Raw genomic sequence first — 9,925 nt, 5'->3', positions numbered from 1 at the left:
TATTCCAGCAATTTGGCGGCGGTCTGGAAATTATCGGGTCTGGACCAAACAATTCAGTGATTAGCAATGGGTTGCACGAAGTCTATCAATCAGCTTACCGCTGCTCCCACAGCACGGACACGGCACTTGTCAAAGTCCAGAGCGACATACTCATTTCTCATACTTCCATTCTTGTTTTGTTGGACCTTGCGGCCGCTTTCGACACGACTGACCACTGTGTTCTTCTAGCCACTCTTGAAGGAAGATTCAATGTCCAAGGCGTCGTGTTAAAGTGGTTCAAGTCCTACATCTCAGACAAGAAAAATCTGTGGTTATTCAAGTTCAAATGTCGCTGCCTAGTGACTTAAGAGTTTGGGATACCACAAGGCTTAGTTCTGGGCCTTTGCTTTTTACTGCCTACATAACCCCTTTTCGCGATATCGTCAGTTACTGAAAACTAAGTCTAACTCGGATCTTCACGGGTCAAATACATGCAGAGTCACGATGGGTGAATCACTGTGCGTGATGATAAACATACTCCACCTGACACATGTCTCATCAAGTATTTATGAGTGACACTCAACTTAAATAAATGGCCTATTTACGAAAACCTTGCTCATGGGAGGTTCCGTCAGGACAAACACCTTGATAACAAAATCCGTATTACCATTACGCTGATACTTCAAAACTGGCATCGGTTGCAGTGTGCTTCGTATTGCAGAATGTTATGTGCGAAAATACGATAAAGCAATCAAAAATCGAGTAAGGATGGTGGTACTTTGAACTAAATAATCCCAAGTATCTAAAATGTTTATGACATTTTGTGATGGTCTAGATAATATCGATAAATATTGACACTATACAGAACATAGCTAACCGAATTGAGCTGCCTGATATGAAGTTTTTAATAAGGACAATGGCATGGGCGGTGCGACACTCAAATACATATGTGCGTTTGTATGGAGTTTTTTCTTTGACAATTATGAGGGCATACTTTCGAGATTTTACGTGCGCTTTCCGACATTTTGAGGAACTATGTTTGAAAACAATATGATTATAAACAACTTAGTCAAATCTTAAACATTGTAACTCACTGGAGATATTTTAGTCTGGTGTATCTTGGGGCCGTCATACTTTTTACAGATTATTCATTAATTTAAACTAATTTTGTGTATCTATTTTCGGATTTTCGGCTAAATTACAATTGCCTATTCCGGAAAATTAATGCAATTTTCGATTGTTAAACCGCATGCAGCAATAAATCCAAAACCAAGTGTAGTAAAATGATTTCGATCTTATGACAATTCTCTCCTGGAACCAAGTCACTGAAGACCCGCGTTAGAATTGATTTTCAGTAACCCATGCTTGTCGAGGCGACTGACGGGATCGGGTGGTCGGGCTCGCTAACATGGTTGGTACATGTCATCGTATTCCAATTGCGTAGAACGATGTTCGTGCTGTTGATCGCAGGATTGTCTGATCCATACGCGTTTATTTACAGACCGCCGCCATATTGCTGGAATATCGCTGAGTGCGGCGTTAAACAACAACCAAAACAAACCTAAACCTGGAACCAAACAAAACAAGAACTGAAGTCGCCAACGACTCATTGTGTCATTCACGCGCGCAGTTGAGAACGGAGACAGACCTTTCGCCAAAGCTGCAGAACATCTGTGGAATTAACCTAATGTTTACATTCGGACTTCCCATGCTCGTTGACATCTCAAAATGGTGGATCTCTTATGCAGAACGTTTCACAAACCATCGGAGCAGCTATTCGTTCAAGATAATATTTCGATTTTAGAGCTTATGTGTTACCATTCGTATTATCATCCACAAAATGTATTCAAAACTGCACGTGGGCGCATGTCAGAACTGACAAGTGGCTTGTTTCTTCAATCTCTGTGGAGTCTCGATTATCACATAGACAACCGTCTTTTAACTGTATTTTTCTCAGTTATAAGTTGTCATACTTTAACAATGAATTCAGCAGTTATATACTTTATTCTGACTTACAATCACAGTGATTATTAAGGAAGAGTCATTTGACTCACTACATCAATGCATTCAGTTCTCAATATAAGTTTCGATAATTTAGCAAATGAATTCAGTTGTTATGTGTAATCCCATCCCAATCACCAGTAGCATTATTATTTGGAGAACACATAGTGCACCAGTATGTGTAAATTGTGGCAGATCTGAACACTCAAAAAACACACAGAACGTCAAGCCTCACATATTCCCACACATATAAAGTCCAATATATACTAGGCACATAAAGAAACTGTGCATACAAAAAATTAAAATCTAAATTTATCAAACCTGTGTAGACACATAAGGATTTAAACTTTCGGGAAAAGAGAATTGAGCAAATGAATGCCACACAATACTGTCACTTTGGAAAGCTCAACCCCTGCCCTCGCGATCGTTCAAAACATTAAACGACTATTGAAACGCATAGCATGCCAAGGCTCATGTCTGCACAACGTCATGAGGCCATTGGGATGGTCCGTGGGGGAATATCTCAACGACAAGTGGCTGCACATTTCCACTGCCACCGGAACACCATTTCTGCACTGGTGAGGCGCTACCAGAACACAAATGACGTCATCGATCGACCACGTTCGGGACGTCCACGTGTAACAACGCCAAGACAGGACATATGGATAAGGGTGACCCATCTTCGCCACAGGTTTCAGACTGCAGTGATGACTGCCCGAACCACCCCAGGACTTCGCCGTATCCACCCCAACACAGTTCGACAACGTTTACGTCATCACGGGATCATACCACGACGTCTTGACACAACGTCATCGACAAGCTCGCCGAATGTGGTGCCGAAATCATATCCGCAGACCCTTGTTTTTGTGGAGAAATGTTGTTTTTACAGATGAGTCCAGGTTTAACACTTCCCATAGTGATGGACGTCAACGTGCCTATAGACGCGTGGGAGAACTTTATACACAGGCCTGTGTCTTGGAGAGGAATTGCTTTGGTGGTGGTTCCGTGATGATTTGGGGTGGAATAACAGCACGCCAAAGAACTCCTTTGGTGATTGTTCAGGGCAACTTAACTGGTGTGGGCTACAGGGATCAGATTCTTCGACCTGTGGCAATTCCTTTTCTGCAACGTCATGGCCCTGGGTTAACATTCCAACAGGCCAATGCCCGCCCTCATACGGCAAGGGTTGCTATGGATTTCTGGCAACACCACAACGTTGACTTACTGCCTTGGCCTGCAAATTCACCGGATCTCTCCCCGATAGAGCATGTTTAGGACGAGATGGATCGACGTCTACGCCGTCTTCCTCATCCGCCAGATAACATCCTTGACCTTGCAACAGAACTTGAGAGAATCTGGCGTGACATCCCACAAGCCTTCCTTGCACGTTTGATAGGCTCTATGCGTCGTCGATGCACTGCTGTTCTCAATGCCGATGGTGGACATACCCGTTATTGAGCTTGTGACATGGTCGTTTGACCCCTGTCCCGCTTGTGGACTCGTGACGTCATTGTGATTGACTTTTCAATTGAAATTCTCCCGACTTGTTATGGTCTCATGATCCCTCCATTAAAGTTTATATGTACCTTTGACATTGTTATCGTACTTATCAACTGGGATAATATTTTGACAGTTTCTTTATGTGGCTAGTATAGAATGGATTAGAGGTAGCCCAGTGGACTAAGGCGCAGGAATTCTCTGTGCAAGGTTTCATCCTTGGGCAGTCCAGAAACTTGAGATCATGGGTTTGAATCCTGGTTTGCCTCCATTACGTTTCCTGGCATGTCAGCACGATGGCTGGCGATCTAAGGCGCCAGGCTATTGATCCAGCGAGTTTGACGTGCCGGGATCGAGCCCACCTGTGGCCGGATGTGAAAATTTTGGAGTCAACTTTGTATGCAGACTCTTTCAGTGTTGTCACAATCCCTAGTGTACAATACACAACTCTGTTCACTTAAAAGAACCAACGAATCCGTTGATAAATGACCAGATGGTGGCCACATGAATACGTGCAAACACCTAGTTGTGGGTACAGCAACGTGCAGTAAACGTGGACAAAGTTCTGTGGCTATGTTACCTAGTCCACCCATCTATTAATGGGTGCTTCGTAAGGATGGGAAAGCCACGTTAACTTTGTGCGTCTAAATGGCAGCAAGAGTTGTGTGCTCCCAGGGGTGTTGAGATTGAAAAATACGATGTGCCGTTGAGATTGACATCCTATGATCGAGGAAAAACCAAAGCGCCTTTGAGCAGCTGAGCTGAGCTGGATATTGGCGCTATACAAATATAAAATATATATAATATATGCCCGTGCTTATGCATTTGATCAAAGTTGTGAAGGTCTCCATAACGTCGAGTTTTACCTTCCAAAATAATTACATAACTAATGATACAACTGCAATACTGTTCAAAGACCAGTAGAAAATAATTCACTGACTCAATCACACATTCTGAGTTTGAATAATGTAGATATGCTCATGTCAACATTCACTCACTCATGGAGTCATCCTTCAAATAGTCATCGCACACGTCTTTATCATTCCCCCGTTTTATTCACACATTAGTCAACCGCCCATGCATTATTTCTTTGGCAATCAACTCCCAAATTTACCCATTACTCACTTTAAGCGAGTGAGTGTTTGTTCTTAAACACAGCTTAAATATAATTTCTTCGACTTGAACACCATCAAAGCTAGATCAAAGGATAACAGACCACCGGGTACATGTTTGACTTCCTTGATTGGCATACCCCAATCCGCCCCTTATCTCGGGCACTGTTTACATTATTCTTCTGACACATCAACTGATGAAGATGCATCAATGTACTCTTATATAAGTAGGTAGGAAATGCATGCTATGAAAGATCCGGGCATTGCTGGTGAATTTCATGTTGTTAAAGTAAACAAAGTAAACAAACTGTATATACTGCTGAACGTCACTGTCCATCCATCAATGTATAGACTTATCCTGCTAATACGAATGTCATATCATAATGGCGAAAGTAGCCAACAACAAGGACACGGACCATCCATATAGTTGGGGTAAATCGCTTTATTTCGAAAAAGAGGAAATAACGGTAAAGGGTGGTATTTAGGCGTATGTTATACAGCCAGTTTCAAATGTTCTGGGTTGACATATGTAATTCGAGACGGTCAACGTGTACAACCGGGATGTTTTCGGAAAAGCAATCACCAATCGCAATTCAGAGTCTGAAAACGAAAACAGACACACTGGAATATTAGAAGTACATGAAGGATGAAGTGTTTCAACTACGACAGAAACGCTGTTGTTAAGGGCGACTCGATAGTTTGGCAGTTTGTCACTGTGCCATGGTACCTTTACCCAGCTCAGCATCAATCTCTTTCCGATTATCTTGCCTCACACATAAATGTCATTTTCTGATTTGCTGAGCCGTCTCCTATTATTTTCAATGTAGCCCGCTTACAGGCGAGTAAAATTTTCTATGTACCCCGCTGGAAATGCCGAACTCATCTGGTAATTCGTAGTAGTGATTCTTTATCTAGAATAACATAGAATCATGTATGATGTACGGAAATTACCGATGTTTTGTGAATGCAAATCGATGGAAGGGAGATAACTCTAAATTGGTTTTTCTTGTCTGGTACTCCATACTATGATCTGATACCCGTGCTTCAAACAGTTCAAAATTACCATTGAGGTGTTCGGTAAGATAAATACGTTGTTCACTGGTCCCTCGGGGCCCATGGGTTGATGTACCCTCGATATCTTTTTACACCCACCCGCCCTCTTGCTGACAGTTGGAGATGAGAGGATGACAAACTGATTTAAAAAATACGGATGGTCTAACAGGACTGCGCCAGTACGAAGTGTGACATGAACACACGGTGAGCATCATCAGAGGTCATGAGGTAGGGCTGCCCGTAATGTATATGTGTTTCCCATCACCCGCCAGCCCAGAATTTCCATTCAAATGTGAAATCTAAAAACAATCATTTCACAAGTTACCCATCCCTTGGACATTCATAAACAAAACCAGATATGTTTGATCTTTCTTCGTCTATATTATTGAAAAAGGGTTTCAGAAGAGAACCGACACGATCGTCAAAATTCTTCTAAATTCTATAATGTCATTAAATAAATTACACAATTAGCGAAAAACATGTTGGATATGTTTTACAACCGTTTGCACTTTTGCAGGAGGTAGGAGATGAGAAACTGTGAAGATCAGTTTCTTAAGGAGTAAATGAATGCACATGTGTCTACTTAAACCATTGCTCCCGTGGTGTTGCAACTTACATTAGGTACTCGCAGTCTTCGCTCATGGAGACTCTGAAGTCAATGTCAATCATGCCTCGTAGAACAGATGCTATCTGTGTGGAACACTCGCTTCTTTGGCGAAGACTGTTTTCAAGGCAAACAGGCTCATGACTGACAAAATGAACATTTATCGGTCTGAATTGAGTGTGTGTTTGTTTTCTTGCTTAACGCCGCACTCAGCGATATTCCAGATTTACGACGGTGGTCCATAAATGATCGAGCCTAAAATAGACAACCCTGTGACTGAATTTGGAATAAAATAACCTGCATCAACCACGTCAGCGAGCCTGACCACCCTATCCTGTCTGTCGCCTCTTACAATATGCATGGGTTGCTGAAGATCACTTCTGACCCGATCTTCAAGGGTTTCGGCTTGAATTAAATTTGTTATACAGCAACGTCAATGATACTAATAAATTTGAAAATAACGAAAACACGATTATGTACAGACGCTGCCATGCTGATGGTGTCTTACTCACTCCAGTGTTGGTTCTCAGTTTACTCAAAACGACTGTATGTGAGATTCCACCTCACTGGGGTTTCTTTTCAGTTTAAAAGGAAATATTTGTTCTGTCAAAATTATATATATGCTTTTTGCTTTTTTGTAAAATGCTCTTTGACACCTGAAGTTCACACACCTGATATTGATATTCTCTCTAGCCGCCATTGATGGAGAGAGTATATTCGTAATAATCATAACATTTCACCCTATGGACAGATCATTTTATGAGCTAATTTGTCAATACAACAACGGACATCGTTTATTGCTTCTTTGATTTAATCTGATATGTGTTCTTTCGATGATTGATGTTATTCTCAGTAGTTGAATAGAACAAGGTCCCACTACGTCTTACCGGCATTTGGCTTCATAATCTGTGGTGTCACGGTAACAATTATGCCTCGCCTCTACTGGGGCACCGCTGCTCAGACAGGCCTCCGACTGGACAAAGGCTTAAAACACAATGTAGGAAAAGCATCGTCATGTAGATTACATACCATGACGATTATGTGCGGACATTGAAGGTAACTATAAACCAGTACACGTGTAGTAGGAATGGGGATGCTTGTCATATGTGGGGAAAACATATTCACAAATAGGGAACGGAGCACCAAACCTCGGACCCGTTCTCCCCGATATTTACACAAGTGAACATAAATTTAAAGACAAGAAATAGAAAGGTAAGAGAACAACGGGAACAATGTAGGTTACATAAATCTATCTTTTTTGCATATAAAAATCTGTACATATTTGAAAAAATATATATCTGCCTGATTTTAACAATTTACATTGAAAATAATAATGTGCATTTTCATGTTTTCGTGACCTGAACACAAGTCTGATGGGTCCTTTCGGCGATTTCGATTCACAAACGTTTTGAAATGATCTGTTAAATTAAAAGTTTTCTTACACCTAACTGTACAGTATTCCACAGCTTACATCACATAAGAAAAATGTAAAGGTTTTAATCTCTTATGGGGAATTGTGATATGTTCCGGATTTCTCAGGGTAAACCGAATTTGGTAAAATTATTTTAAGTGAGATGTGGTGTATTTTCAATGAGATGTGATTCTGTTGTTTATCTGACAAAGAAACAAAATTTCGTTTTCTTTTTCGTTCTAGCAGAGGTTCCTAACCTGTTTCGAAGTATATAATTAAGCTTTGAAATTCGATTTTGGTTCACGTCAGTACATTTTTGTAGCCTAATAATGATTCAAGCTGCTTCCAACAGCAATCTCTATAGTCTATCATTCTGATATGTTGCACATAATTCCCAAAGTTCACTTTGTATTCAAAATAGGGACAAATGAAAATCTATTGAGAGTGTGTCGGTTTAAAACAAGTATATCGTTTTAGTAGACTTTTGTTCAATCCAAATTAACACCTAAATTTTTGTGGCTGTAAACAATTTAATTTCCTTCCCATCAATGTATCAATCTACCTTCCGCGAGAATATACCTGCTTCCGTTTTAACAGGATAATATAAAATCAACCAACGTTTGACTCATTAAAGCTACTACTATATTTTTACGAGTATTTATACATTTCTCCCAAACCGAACTTATAAGAAATATTGGTCTACAGTATAGTCTTCAGCAATGGTATTACAATTGCCCTCTTTCGTTCATCAAGAAACATCTTTTTCTCCAATGTTAACTTGAACAACTTACGTTGTGGTATACATGTTTGCATTAAATCAATGAAGCATTTTATAAGTAACGTGATTCAGTATGATTATAAAGCTTTATTGACAGGTAAGTATTGTATGATATATGTATGTGAAGACACGTAGACAATCGAGAATAATTGCAAAATACTCGTAAAAACCAGGCACCATCTGCAACGTAGCAGTGTGAGTGAATTGGATCAAAACCAGTTATCTGTTATACCACGCCCAGTCAACTTAACGCGGAAGGTAAGCCTGAAGTGATGTTGGTCTTAGTCGTGTGCCGCTTCATTAAAGGTAAACAATCTCTGCTTTCGATGCGAAATCAGTCGCTCAGAAATCGTCTTAAGGGCCATGTGTAGCCAAAGTAATGTAAGTCCCCATGGTCCTTAGTATTGTGATCTACCTTCAGTTGTTGGCGATCTATAGCCCGTTTTTAATTGTATTCTCCTACTTAGAAATCCAGTTTTAGAGATAGATACTAGTTTTATTTTTTGTGTTTGTGATAGTCTGGTTGTTTTAATGTCCTGTGACGACATATTTTATAATATATACATGATTGTTGTTTATAAATGTCCATTTTATTCTCGTCACGATATGGCTGAAAAATTGCCGATGTGACGTTAAATCTTAACTCACTCACTCACTAAGGGCCATGTAGTACATTGCGGATTGAAGGGATTATCAGTGATTCTTTCACCTAATATTCCTCATTTTGCCATATAAAATTAGTAGCATTATAACCTGCTCTACCCGAAAGTCAAGATTGTGTATTATATGGCGTTCATGGTTTCAACTTGCAAACATCCGTGATGGCGTTTGGTTTTCATTGCAACATGATACATGGGTGAGCGCTGAATACCTTTGTGTCTATGATCCTTACCTTGTAGGTTGTTGCAGATGTGGGTGTAGATCCTGGTGCAGGCGATCAGGTCCAGGCTACTCATGAGACATGGGTCAACTCTGATTGACTTTGTGTGTATGACCCTTACCTTGTTGGCTGTTGCAGATGTGGGTGTAGATCCTGGTGCAGGCGATCAGGTCCAGGCTACTCATGAGACATGGGTCAACTCTGACTGACTTTGTGTCTATGATCCTTACCTTGTAGGTTGTTGCAGATGTGGGTGTAGATCCTGGTGGAGGCGATCATGTCCAGGCTACTCATGAGACATGGGTCAACTCTGATTGACTTTGTGTGTATAATCCTTACCTTGTTGGTTGTTGCAGATGTGGGTGTAGATCCTGGTGTAGGCGATCAGTTCCAGGTTACTCATGCACATTCTCTATGCATCTCGTCGCAATACCCTGTTTTGTTCCAGTTTTGCTGGTCTGCAAATAGTAATGATGAAAACAACGATGACTTGTTATTATGTCTACGTATTAACATACCTCTATGCAGAGGGTTCTGGTGGTTCTGCTACAGTCAGGCAGATAGGGTTCGTCATCATTTCGTCAGCTTTACATGCAGATCAGGCTGCAAA

Source organism: Haliotis rubra, unplaced genomic scaffold (genome assembly GCF_003918875.1).
Source record: "Haliotis rubra isolate DU_JTF1 unplaced genomic scaffold, ASM391887v1 Scf756, whole genome shotgun sequence".
In the NCBI taxonomy this organism is placed as follows: Eukaryota; Metazoa; Mollusca; class Gastropoda; order Lepetellida; family Haliotidae; genus Haliotis; species Haliotis rubra.
Note: the sequence above shows the minus strand (reverse complement) of the source record.